General features: G+C 37.4%; 1 protein-coding gene across 1 annotated transcript in view; it reads left to right on the forward strand.

Annotated features, from left to right (window-relative positions):
• C1H8orf34 (chromosome 1 C8orf34 homolog) overlaps positions 1–14,493 on the forward strand; it is a 148,558-nt gene that overhangs the window by 58,903 nt on the left and 75,162 nt on the right. The window lies entirely within an intron of this gene.

Raw genomic sequence — 14,493 nt, forward strand, 5'->3', positions numbered from 1 at the left:
CAAAAAAATCAGCCATAGCAGGTTCTTCTGAATGGATTTTGACTCTCTCCAAAGGTGGAGATTCTACAACATCTCTGGCTGTCTGTTCCATCTTTACCATGCTCATGGTAAAAAAAGGAAAATACTCTGTTTGCTCAATTATGAATTAATAAATAATTTATTTTTCTTTTTCAGTAGTTACCATACATTTAATACATACATTTGTTATACAAAAAAGAAGAGAATGGCCTGGAGTATTTATCACATACAGGATAGATTTTTTTGTTAATTTCTTTGCAGATAATGAGCAAAATGTATCCAATAGCTGTACAAGTCTTTTCTTCCAGACACTTGAATCTCCAAAGGTATCTGGAACCAAGAAGACAGTATAAAGGAATTTTCTAGTGTCTTGACATTTGGGTAGAAAATCATCTATCTATAAACTGGTGTTTTGGGTTTTTTTAATAAGTGCTTGATTATAAAAGTTCATTCTGGTTTTCTGCTATGGAAAACCTGGAGTATTTTTCCATCCTGCAGTTCATCAAAACTGGCTATGTTTTTACAAAATCAGCTTAAAACTAAGAAAGTTCATGAACAGGACCTCCAGTTTGGGTAGGGTATTATATAAATGAACATGAGTTTCTGAGGCAAAGTACTGACATATTTGAGGAGTAAGCATGCTTGTAGTGATTATAATATTGCCATGATACAGTAACAACCACTGAGAAAAGGTTCAATATGCACATCTTGGTATTTAAAGTGCTGTGCCTCTGAAGAACTGGCTTTTCTTTTAATTCTCATTTTGCAATTTCCTGACAGTATGTGTGTTATATTTGATATGATGCTTAGGCTACATTCTCCAGAACTGCTCAAAATTTGAGGATATGACTGTGTTTACATGGGAAGGAGGTTGTAGTTTTCCTTTGAAGGCAACATAAAGAACTTCAGTTTCTATCAGCAAATACAGGTATTTTTCATTGCTGTATTTTCCAGGTCAGTAACTGTTTGGTACTGTGACTGAATTTTTTTATTATGTACCACATGACTGCATTAACTACTTTGATGCTTCTTACATCTTTGATGCTTTTTTACAACTTAAATACAGTATAGCTAATTTCAAATCGTGGCTTTCTGCCATCACTGAATTGCCGGGCATTGTCGCATATGGCTCTTGGATTTGTTCTCGTCAGAGTTCAGTATTCTTTGTTTATTCAGCTCTTTCTTAAAAAATTACAAAACTTCATGCTCCCAAGTCAGGATTCTGGGAAAACAGTTCTACTATTTATAGCAGATAATTTAAAGCATACACCATATTTAAAATGCAGAACAAAACCATCCATCTTTAGGTGTGTTCAAGAGAACCTTTTGCAGAGTTTGGTTGATTTATTTAGATACTAAAAGCATGAAGCTGACTTTTTGCATATTTTCTTAAAAAGCTTGTAGGTGAGTCAGTGAAGGTTTTAGCTAGAATTCTTTCATATTCTGAATAAAAGAAACAATTACATTGTTATCCATTTCAAAAGAAATAAATGTGCAAAGAAGAAAAAGAATGTTACAGGGCTATATTCTGATTTCAGTTACCACTTTTTATATATAAGATAAGATGCATAGTAGGGCTGTTCCCATGCTAGTGCCTTTCTAAGTGTGTTCAGTTAAGCAGGTGGCTGAAATAGATTAGTGACAGATAACATCACGGTGGAAAGGATCTTCTTAACTTTTTTCGAAAAGATGAGAACTGTAACTGTTAATTCACATGTGTTTGTAAATGTTAAAGGATCATGCAGCTGATGTCTGGGACAAAATTGTATCAAGGGACTCATTTTTTACACATCATCATGCCAAGTATTGTGTTTTGTAAATCTAATCAGGAGCTGATGTAGTTCTTTGAGAAATTCTGCAGTCCTTTTGGAATTCTATGACATTTGGGCTTAAGCTGTCACTCATATTTGGCTGAAGTCCACTGGGACTTTGAAATCATGTTATTCCCTCAGTATCTCACTGGTTTGCATTGGAGAGGACTGAACTGTTACATTCCCTGAAATTGCTGTGGATATTGATTATACAGCCACCAAAGCATGACTCGTTCGGTTTTAAAAAATCAATTATTTGACTAAGTGTAAGAATATAATTAGAGTGTGTTGCTGTGCATAAACATACACATAATAAAAGTGTAAGGATTTTTGTAGCATGCTTGGACTTAGATACACATTGTTACAAGTTTATACAAGTAAGGAAGACAAAACATTCTGTGTTGTTTTACTGAATAATGGTATAGAGAACAAGTCTGTGAGGAGCAGCTCACAGAACAAGGGTCATTTAGCCTGGAGAAAAGGAGGCTCAGAGGAAACCTTATAGCACTCTCCAACTTTCTGAAAGGAGGCCACGTGGGGTTTTCTATCTTCTCCCACGTAACAAGTGATAGGACAAGGCCACAAGTCATGCCAGGGCACATTTAGGTTAAATATTAGGAAAAAATTGTTCATGGAAAGGTTTGTCAAGCATTTCAGCATGCTGCCCAAGGAAGTGGCTGAGTCACTAACTCTGGAGGGATTTAAAAGATGTGTAGATATGGCACTTACGGACATGGTTTAGTGGTGGACTTGGCAGTGCTTGGGCAATGGTTGAACTTGATCTTAACAGTCTTTTCCAGTCTAAATGATTCTATGATTCCATGATATTTAGTCATTATGCTCAAGCAGCAATTTCTTGGTTTTTCCCTATCTTTGTGTGTTCATGGTACTAAAAGTGTTACCATATGTTAACAGATGCTATGCAGTTGTTAACTCTGTGGCTCCACTGCAAAGGGTACCCAGGAAGTTCACTTACACAACTGTGGTTTAAGGGAAGGGTGGTGATAACTGAAGCCAATTTCCTGCAATTGGTTCATATGCCAGTCTGCATGATTCTGAAGAGCCTCTCTGATATCAATGCAAATAATCTTATATCTAAGCTGAACTTAACTGGTTGGAGCATCAGGACTTGTAAAACCATCTCTTCTTTCCTTTGGAGCTAGTTTCGAAAAAGATAATGTGGTTTTTTTCCATAATGTATAAGTCTTAAATGAAAGTTCAGTGATTGTTTGCCTCATGTTTGTTCTGTGTAATTCCTTCTATACAGTAATAAACCAGAATCTTTAAAGATAGAAATGCATTTCTATTAGTAATAAACTTTTCTATTATTGCTTTGGGAGATACCTGATGTGTTCTCTTTGCTTTAATAATTCTTCTTCTAATCTTTAGAATTTCTTTTTTCTTCAGCAGCTTTCAAATGTTAATTATTTAATCATTTTAACACCCTTGAAAAGCTATCTGGTGATATATTTACATTTTGTAACAAGAGGAGATAAATAGAATATAGTGGAGGTTGCTTTTGCCTGAAGGATGATACTGTAGCTCAGTGTCTGGTAGTCTACTCCTTAAATATCTGTGCTGCTTTTCTAATGAGCCTCTAAGTTCTTAATGAAAGGGTGTGCAATTTGCAGTGGTTTTAGTATATTGCCTCTGGTTTAACAGACGTTCCTGATTTCCTTGGTTCCTAAAGGTCTTTGACAACACGCAAAAACTGACTCTGGGCATGATAAATTATATGAATACTAGCAACCGGTTGTTCATTTTTGCTGACTTTCCCAGATGAACTAAACCTTCTCCATTCTGTGACTAAAATACATAGTTTTTCAGAAAAGAGACCAGAAGCACCTGGGAAAGATTATGTGAGTTCTCCTACATCATCAGAACAGTTTTCTGGCCTGTAGCCTGTTTTGTTGTGATTTAAGCAGAATGATTGTGTGGGAGAAAGATGTGTGAATTGTTCCTAATGTTCCCTTCTGCTGAGTCTTCCTTTTGGAAGCTATTGGGAAATCAGCAGAACTGCCAGTAGGGCACGCACAGAAAATGACATCCCTGAGAGACCGGAGGCCTCGTCTGCATGCAGAGACTGGGTGTGCCATACACTGCAAAGTTTCCAGTGGCAGATATAGTGCACTAGTGCCAGTGAGTGTGTAACAAATGTCCTCTAGTGGAGCACTCAAGCTCCATCAGGTGTGGGTTTAAATATCTTTGTGAGGTAAAAGTTCAGCAAATACCATATTCTTTTTTTTTTTTTTTCCCCTGCAAATATATGAAGTCACTGAGCAAGAGAAATGTGCAGGTCTGTTTAATGTCATTCATGGAGTTCATTGATTTCACTTCATCTTGTGGCCCATTGCTAAGAGACAAACATCTGTGAGAATATTTTAGTTGATCTGAGAATAGGCAAAGCTTTAACTTACTATTCAAAGAAGAGAGATTTGATGTTTAAAGTCCTAATAGAATCCTGCTCTTGCTATTTACTATGCTTAATACTAGAGGTATTTGATGTTCAAATAGAATATTTAGACTGACAAATTTCAGTAAGCTAAGTTCTATTGTTTGGTTAAGAGTGTGTTTGTAATGTTAGAATAAATTATTAAATTAATTAGTCACATATTGCAACACTTGTTAGATAAGCATAAAATGGATTGAAAGGGAGGTTGATTGTGCTTCATATTGCTATAGGGAAAGCAGAGAGAGAAAACCAATTATAGCTAGAGATACTAGCTTCTCTTGGGTTGAAATAAGTTACATGAGCTAATAAAAAAGCTTCAGAAGAATGATTAATTATCAAGGAATAGATGCTTACTGAATATAATGATGTGCAGAAGACTAAAATGTCATTCATTTATAGTTTGTAAAAGAAACCAAAGTTTGTTTTAAACCTGTACCTAAATAAGAGTGAAGAAGGTGCATGTCCGTTACTAAACCGTGTCCTATGCACCACATCTATACATCTCATCCGCTTCCTTGGGCATCCTGTTCCAATGCTTGACAAATCTTCCATGAAGAAATTTTTTCCTAATATCCAGTCTAAACCTCACCTGGCATGACTTGGATCCTTGTTCTGTCACTTGCTACATGGGAGAAGAGCCTGACCCCCACCTGGCTACAATGCCCTTTCAGGGAGTTGTAGAAGTGATAAGGTCACCCTTGAGCCTCTTTTCTCAAGGCTAAACACCCCCAGCTCCCTCAGCTGCTCCTCATCAGACTTGTGCCCCAGACTCTTCACCAGTTGCTCTTTTCTGGATATGTTCCAGCACCTTGATGTCTTTCTTTTAGTGAGGGGTCCTAAACTGAAAATAGGATTTGAGGTTGCCTTACCAGTGCTGACTACAGAGGGGCAGTCACTGCCCCTGGTCTTGCTGACTGTGCTATTCTTAATCCAAGCCAGGGTGCCATTGGCCTTCTTGGGCACACAGCTGTTTCATGTTCAGTCCTCTATTAACCAGCACTCCCAGGCCCTTTTTCACTGGGCAACTTGCCAAGCCACGCTGCCCCAGCGTCTACCACTGAGTGGGGTTGTTGTCACCCAAGGGCACCACCCACCCCTTTTCCTTGCTGAACCCCATACATGCCATTTGCCTTGGCCCAGCAATCCAGCCTGTCCAGATCCCTTTGCAGAGCCTTCCTTTGGCAGATCAACACTCCTGCCCAATATGATCTCATCTACAAACTGACTGAGGATGCCCTTGATCCTTTCATCCAGATTATTGCTAAAGATATTAAACAGGGCTGCCTCAATACTGAGGCCTGGGGAACACCACTGGTGACCTGCCACAAGCTGGATGTAATGCCATTCCCCACCTTTCTCTGGCCTGGTCATCCAGCCAGTTTTTCATTCAATGAACAAGTGCACCTGTCCAAACTGTGAGCAGCCTGTTTCTTCAGGAGAATACTGGGGAAATGGTGTCAATTACTGAAGTCAAGGGGGACACCATCCACAACATTTTTTTTGTTCAGTAAGTAGGTCACTTTGCTGTAGAAGGACATCCTGTTGGTCAAGCAGACTCTGCCTTTCATAAACCTTTACTGGGTGAGCCTGATCCCCATGGACATGAGGTTTTCCTTCATATGCTGTTTGGTGGCACTCAAGATGATCTTCTCCACGACCTTACCTGGCACCGAGGTCAGGCTAACAGATCTGTAATTCACCAGATCCTTCTGGCTGCACATGTAGATGAGTGTCATATTTGTCATATAACTTCTCACATTGGCGTATCGATAAAGTATCTTTATGTACTTGCCCTGATCTTGTATCCTACGGGCTATCCCTAGAATGCTGGATAAATTGATGTTCAAACTACTTTATACTTCTTTAGGACACTCAGGTTAGTTTAGATATACTGGAGAAATCTGTGGCAATATATCTAAGGAAATCCAGCAATGGATGTAATTACTTTTATGCCTGGATCTGTTTCAGTCAGGGTGCTGACTCTCCAGTATTAGTAATCAGCACTTGCATCTTCATATACTCTGCATGTATTTTTTAGCTTACACTGACGCTCAAAATGTGAAAGTTGGAGTTCACAAGTTCACAATCGGGGAGATCTGGCCCACTTGATTGACTAGTCTGTTTGCTAAACTGCCAGCTCCTGAGCAATCTTTTGGAAGTTCTCTTTTGGAAGCATGCAGGGAAAGAAAGTAGGAAAAAAGGTCAGTTACAACAGTCAAACTTGTAATTTGTAAGAAATTACAGGATTTCTTCACTTGGAGATTGAGAAGAGAGCAGGGGAACCCTGTGAGCTCTGGTGAGGGTTCTTTACTATTCAGTTTAAGACATTTGAAATTACTGTTTTTGTACTGGGAGAACAGGATCGATCTAGAGCTATCCAGACAATTCAGGGAAGTGACAGCAGAGTGAGAGTTACTGTGATTACTGGATTTTGGGTATCACAACCCCATAGAGCTAGTGTTTGAACTGCTTCATTGAATTCCTTGGCTTTGGGGCTCTTTTCAGCTACTGAGGGGAGATTGTTCATCCAAGTAATAGGTAGGGAGAGGACTTATTCAAAGAGACATTTGTGAATTTACTTCCTATTGTGAGGCAAGGGTGGGAAGGCAAGAAATTATGTCCAAACACAGCAGAGCTTAAATGCATTTTTCTTGTCAATATGTGGCTGATTGGTGTCAGGTTTTTCTGAAGTGCTAAAGTATTGATTTCTATTAATAAATTGTACTTTATTTTATATACAGATAATTTGTTACAGTAAGATAATTACTGCCAGCAAGAACATTCAGTGGAGTATAAATTTAGAAGGGTTTTGACAGTGGCCACAGAGATCTACTTATATATATAAAATCACACATATAAATTCTAAAAAAATGAAATGAAACATGTTTTTTGCAGGAGTATTTCTTCGGTTTTGCACCCTGAAATCATAGTGGTGTTTATAATAATGAAAATAATTTGGCATATGTAACAACACAAAATAAGAATTGAAACAAAATGAACCAAGCCAAAATTATGAATTAAATACTTTAAAATGTGCTTTTCTGTCCATCTTTCTAAACTAGAATTTATTGAGAGGAAGGTCTTGGAAAATCATGTAGAAAAACTGATTGCATTGCCATGTGCTGCAGAACACTGCAGCACCTTTTTCAAAAATTCTTATTAGGTTTTTCTGATGCATTAATTACTTGGTTAAGCCTTTCCAATTGTTGAAACTGTAATTTAATTCCATTTGCAGAAAATAGGGGTTTATTTACATTTCCTAACGAATATAGATGTTTTACATTCTTGTACAGTCAGGGGAAAGTGTATGAAATTTCAGAAAAAGACTATTTGTTTAATCTGATGCACCAAAAATAAGACAGTTCTGTTGAAATACTATGATTATCTTGTCTGCTTATGTAAATATTATGATTCAAAGCTTGTTATGTATTGGTTTCCAAGTATTTTATATTGTATTTGCTTTCATTTTTCTGTTTTATTTGTTTTTTCGTAGTTGAGTTTGGCACTCCAAATGTGTTTGAGACATAGGTTATTTGTGGTTTATCCCTAATTGGTATATTAAAGTATATTTTAATTGCTTTTCTGCTGATGTTAATTTATATTAGTGGCTTCTATTAAGAGTTAGATTTGAAGCTACTTAGTCTATTTCCAGAACTGATAATGTATGCCATGCAAAATGATAACCAGAAAGCATTCATAATCAAAATACATAAATTTTGCTGCTTCCTAACATTGGAAGCCTAATTTCACATGATTTAGTGGAATTGTGTTGGCGCTTGTCAAGACATGAGCTTATATGCTTCCTCTGTGGAGCACCATGACTGTTTAAAAATTTTGCAAGAAACTAAAAAATTATATTTTAATCTAAGGGCTCATGATGCTCCTTCCTCTGCCATTAAAGAAAAGGAGAAAGAGATGAGAGGGTGTATTAATGTTACATCTCAATGTAGATAGTTCTCGCTTATTTGAGAATTTCAGCTACCATGTATGAAGAGATTCTGCAAGGGAACAAAGGAGTATGTCGAGAAATAATATCTTCCAGATGTTACAGTAATTGAGAATCACACATCTCTGTCCTAGTCTCAAAGAAAGAGTCAGCACTTGGGTGACAAGCCCTGAAAAAGTTCAATCTACTTGAACCTCTTACTTAAAAGTGAAAGCTAAATTGTGAAAGCTAAATGTGTGGTTCAGATGCATAGCTGTACTCAAAACAGTGCAAGGCCCAAGCAGCTCAGAACCCACAGTGGCAGTAGAAAAAGTCACTTCTTCATACTTTGCTTTAGCTGTTTTCTACATCTTTCTGTGTAGGTCAGCTAAATTTGCTTCAGTTTCAGGTGGAATATGTAATGGAGCTGATCCCAAGTCTGGTAGTGCTAGAATGAGGCTGTGGGTAGGATTTTATGCATGCCATCATAGCAGTGAGAGATCAGGTATCTAATACATTGCTCTCATCTCTCTCTCCTTCTCTCAAAAAAATGTCTTTTCATGTGGAATTTGATTGCTATGTACTTGGTGCATTTTAGGGTCTTCATACAATGTAGTTTTAGATAGTTTGCCTTGAAACAGTAAGTATTTCTCCTGTTGTTTGAAGTTAGGTAAAGTGTTTTCTATATTTACTGTTTAGGTGATATTCTTAGCATACCTCTTTGCCCCTAAATCACTCATGAGTTTATTCTTGTATTAATTATTCCTGTTCTGCCAATAGTATGGGAAAATCACACAGAGCTAAATTAAAATTTATTCCCTGAGGGCTGATTCCTTGTCTCCTTTCATTATGTGAATACACCAAATATTTTTGGCTTTTCTCTGGGCTGGAAAACTATTGTTTCTTGCTCGTTCCAACAGACTGAATATTTGGATTTCAGGATTTCCTACCTCATCTACCCCAAATACTTCCAGCTAAAGGTAAGGTGTTGTAAAAATTGTGTGCTACTCCATTTTCCTTTTGGTATGGTTTTCCATTGTTACAAGGCAATGCTTTGTGATGATAAAATTAACTTGCATCTGTAGGGTAGTTGTTTGCCATGCACCAGGAGAGCACTGCAGCTGATGTTACATCTTCCAAGATCTATAGGCAGCAAATCATATAATGAAGTAACACAGTTACCATCAAAATCTGTAGCAAAAATCAGTTCTCAATAAATATTAGTAGATTATCAGGGAGAAAAAAACAAACTCAAACAGTATCTATACAACCAATTACTAAAAGCTTTTTAATTTTGGCTTGTAAGGTTGGGATGTGCTGAGACTTGACATTCAGTTTAGCAACTGGTATTATTCACAGTTGTCACTGTGGTTTATTGATGCAGAATTAACAGAATGACTATTCAAAAGATATTGATAAACCCTGACGAGTTTCTGAATCACAGAAGATAAGTAGGAAGTGATTGTGAGTTTTTTACTTCGGAAATCAGACTGAAATGTCTGTGTTATACACTAACAATTTTAGTAACTCCAAAAGACTTAGCACTTAGTTAATGTGTAGTTAATCATTTTGGTTTAGATTCACAGGTTCGATATGTGGATTTCCAAGTATGAGGGAGTGGGACTTAGGTGTATGATTATATTGAGAAGAAGTAATTGAATCGTAAGATCTTTTCTCAGACTGTAAAACTGACATTTTTTAGTGTGAAACCTAACAAAATGAAATTGGAGTTGACAAGTACTGTAACAGGATGGGGGAAGGATATTATAGCTTTAGTAACACATTCTTCTCCACAAGTGGGATAACTAGTATTCCCAGCAGAAACAACAATGAACTAGTACATCTGATACCTCGTGTATGTGTGATATTGTCTAGTAAGAGAAAAATAATGAAATAAAAGGAAGCCGTTTTAAGAAGAAGTGATTAGGAGAACAAGTAGAAAAATAGAGCCTTATCTTCCTTTTTCCTTGAGGCTATTTAATTTTATATTTTTAATGGCAAAACCTCATGGACAGAAATATGGGTTGAAGTTCAGGTTTCCTGAGTCTTCAGCTGCTGCAGATCTATATACTTTGATGTGATGGGATATAACGGTTTTGAGATAAGCAGATAGTAAAGAAGTAGAAGTGCTGCCTTTTCTATGCCTTTCACATTCACTTGTTCTTACAGCTTGTGTTTTCTTACAATCCTTAAGGAAAAAAAAATCATGTGCTGCAGCAGAGTTAGTGATGCTGGGCAGAAATCAATACAGGCAAAATTCTGATTAAATATAAAGGGGGAAAAAAATCAGCGTATGGATACATAACTGCTGAAACAGGTTGTCTGGAGAGGTTGTGGAGTCTCTGACCTTGGATGTTTTCAAGACTCAGTTGGGTAAAACCCTGGGCATTTTGGATGATGCTGCTATTAGCAGGACAGTGAGCCCTAGACATCCTGAGGTCCCTCTGAGCCTAAATGATCCAGTGAATTGCCCGTGTAGAGAGGGCCATGACATGCAATTTTGGTGTACTCTGCTTGTAATATACTCTAAATGGGATCATTAGAAACTTAATGTTGATCTATATCTGAGTAAACTACTGTGCAAATAAATGTTTTATCAAACAAAGCACACAGACTGAGACAAAGGGATTAGATCTAGACTTCAGAGGGAGAGTAAGATGGGTAATGAAATAGGATACTTTCTGTGGGATTAGAAGACATGCAGAGGGGTTAATATTAGATGGTTTAGATAACCTGTATAAGAATTATATCTGTCATGTAAACATGCATGAATGATTGCTGTATTTCCTTATTCCTCTCACAACTGTATTAACATAAAAAGGCAGTTTCAAATATGGTAACAGTATTAGAGATACAAGCTGCACTTTTAATTAACCAGTAGCTGATTACCAATTCAGTGATCTTGAGTGGGCCTTCATTTACTGATGAGAATTGTATGAGCCCTCTAGTATTGGTGAAATTATGTCAAACCTCATCGTTATCTCCAGAACCATGGAGATAAAAAAGAAGCTGCAACCTGATTCAAAACCAAAATGTTGATTTTGCTTAGGAAGAAGACCAGGTGAGAGGGTTGAAGGGTATTGTGCATTTAAACACTCAGAAGTAAATATATTTTTGTGCCACTTTTTAGATGTTGATACGCAAAAGTAATTAATGACCAAGACAAGTAATTACAGCTCATTACAGTTGTTTACCTTTCCTGAACTTTTGAAGTGGGCTGAAATGCCTGCCTGAAATTATCTAAATAAGTGGTAGTGAATGGCTTCCAATTTTTGCTTTCTTTTCAGAACAAGTAATTTTTAAAAAATGGTAGCAGGCTTTAAAGGTTGATAAGTAGCTTAGCACCTGTGAGGGCAGTAACAGGAGGTTTAAAGGAGGAGGTGAAATGCTCTGCGTAAAATTTAGAAGAAGTAATGTATTTTACCCATTTAGCTCTGAAAAAAACCAGCTAAGTGATAGGGGGTTTTTTTGTGGAATAGGAGAATGACAAGATAGATGGAAAAATGAGTCCTCTGGGCAGAAAGCTGGAGGCATCCCAGACTGTGTGATAGAGACCCATATTTAGATAGAAGAAATAAACAGTTCCAATAGGTTAGATGAAAGTTTAGTATTAACCTTTGGGCTCCAGATAGAGCAATCCTAATGGGAAATTAAAAAAAAAACAAAAAAAAAAAAACAACACTCCCAAACAGAACAGTGAATAGTCAATTGAGAGTGTATGAATTTATTTAGGTACAACTGGAAACTTTATCTGGTAAGAATACAGAGTGATAAAATATGGATATATTCAGTGCAAGAAGCATTACAAAATTACACATGATGGCAGATAGAATCTCTACAGACAATTAGCAACACCCTCATGTCTCCAAAATCCCTGACAGAGAGAGACTATGGATAGTGCATTTAACCATGACACAGGTGAGGTGGCAGTGTTATTGAAAATGCAATGAAATAATTTAAAATGAGGTATTACGGTGACCCACGCAAAGCAGTCCTGGATATTGAACAGGTGAGAGATGAGGTCTTAATAGTATCTTCTGGAGAGATGCAGAGTCACACTGCTCACTCACTGCTGCAGTCTGCAGAGGAGCTACAGCATTCACATCTTGGGAAGTGAGAGGAAGCTACAGAACTAGGTGAGGCTAGTGCTAGGAAAAGCATGTGGGAGCCTGAGTCATAAACATCTAGTCTCTCTTTCCACTGTTGAACAGCCTGGTCAGGATACTTTGGAGCCTCTGCATCAGTTTATGTTGTCTTCGAAATTCATTATTGTTGTTCTAATATTGTTCGGGCTTATATTAATTTATTTAGATTTTTTAAAATGAAAACAGACTTTGCAAACATTTAATTTTTTCTTCAAATTTATTGAGATTAATGGTGTTTAAGAAAAGAAATAATCCAAAAGCAGAAGAAACTTCTGATGGATAAGCAATATTTTCCTTGAAATCAATAATGAAAAAACAGGGACAATAAAGGAATCTTCTATTTCAGTATTGGCCAAATCTTAAGATTTTTTGCTTGCTTTTATACTGATTCCTTACAAAAACAGGTCCCCATTAATTTCATACAGTGCAATGAATGCAGTGAACCCTTGTTTAAAGGTTTTTGGTTGGATGCAAAGTTACCTCATATCCTGAGTACTCTAGCACAAATATTTGGACATAGAAAAAATGAGTTGCTCAAAAAGTCACGGTTTTCTCTGAGAATGACTGGGATAGGCTTCATCTTCTGCAGTACTCCTCAGCACCAACTCAGTCTAATGCCTCTGCCACTTGTGACAGCATGGAAGAGTTTCTTTCTATTTCCAGAAAGGAAATGTTTCCTGTAATACACTGGAAGTAGTAGATACAATGATCTGGTGTATGCCTCAATGAAAACCCTGAGATGGGACCTCAGACACGTTCTGCCTACAAAGATGAACAGGATTCCAGAAGTGGACTGGGAGGCTCCTGAGGTAACTGATTTTGGCACACTGGTTCCAGATACCCCTTTGCATTTGGGACTCTCTTTCTCATTGCTGCTGTAATGGTGTCTTTATTCTGCACCAAAGATTCATACTCTGAAGACTTTATAACTGGAATACTGTGATTGCTGTTCATCCTGAAATTCCAATTATATCATGGGAATTTTGTTCAGGTGGGACTTCTGTCTGATAACTTTAGACTTTGTAGGAATCTGCACTGTTAAACACTGTGCAAAAATGTGGATGGCACTGGGAACATACTTAGACTTTGCCATGCAAGCATACTCACTGAGACAAAGAGACTGTTCCTTAGTGCATTTCTACTCGTGTGCATTGTATGGACTGTTTCGTCCATTTGCACTAGGGTTGGACCATTCAGATTCAGCCTGTCGTTCTTATGTTCTACAACAGCTTTCAGTTTATTTTAAAATAACAAGCCGACATAATAAATGTGCTTTTCTAGTTCTAATTACTTTGGGAAAGAAGCCACTAAAATAAAGAGCGCAGAGGTTATATTCCTCATAAACCTGTTTCCACGTGTTTTATAGTAAAAATACGGATACAAAAGGGAAGGTTTTGGGTAAGCAGGAGAGCGTTTCTGCAGTTCACGGGCCTGGTTCAGCTGCCTGGTGGATGCTCAGGCGCTCTGAAGGCGTAGCAAGGCGGTGCCGTGTGGCTGTGGCTGAGCGGGCTTTTGGAGTGGCGCCGCTGTTGTCGGAGGCCAGCCGTGCCACCAGGGGGCGCTGGCGCTTTTCCTTAGGGCTGGATTCCCCTCCTACGAGATGAGATTTAATCTGCTTAAAAACCGAACAAAGTGCTGCACGTTGCAGGAGAGAAATACCGTATGGGCAAGAAAACGGGGCGAAAAAAGGGGCAGTGTAAACCTTTAGTGTCATTCTTCCGTTCAAAAGTTCTCAAAAATAAAATGAGTGCTTTATTTTACTAAGAAATTAATAAAATATGTATGGAAGTTCACACTGAAGACTGCACGTGACTACAAGAACTGATAAACAATTTTTAATTAGTGTCTTGTGGTTCACAGAAGCTTTCTTGGCTTGATTTTTTTTTTTTTTTCAGTGAACACAGATTTAAAAACTATCTTTATAGAAATTTGCGTCAAATAAAAATAATGCACGGAAGAAATGAGAATTAGATTTAGTTTTATTCCATGAATTAAAAAGTAAAATTTTTGTAGGAAAAAAGCAAACATCTTATTCTTCAAGAAATGCTGAAATGTGCAGCAAAAAATTAGGCATTATGGGCCTCCATTTAACCTGCATTATTGTGACTATTTGACGCTGCACAAATCTGTCCTTTTTAATAA

The sequence above is a fragment of the Sylvia atricapilla genome, chromosome 1 (genome assembly GCF_009819655.1).
Source record: "Sylvia atricapilla isolate bSylAtr1 chromosome 1, bSylAtr1.pri, whole genome shotgun sequence".
In the NCBI taxonomy this organism is placed as follows: domain Eukaryota; kingdom Metazoa; phylum Chordata; class Aves; order Passeriformes; family Sylviidae; genus Sylvia; species Sylvia atricapilla.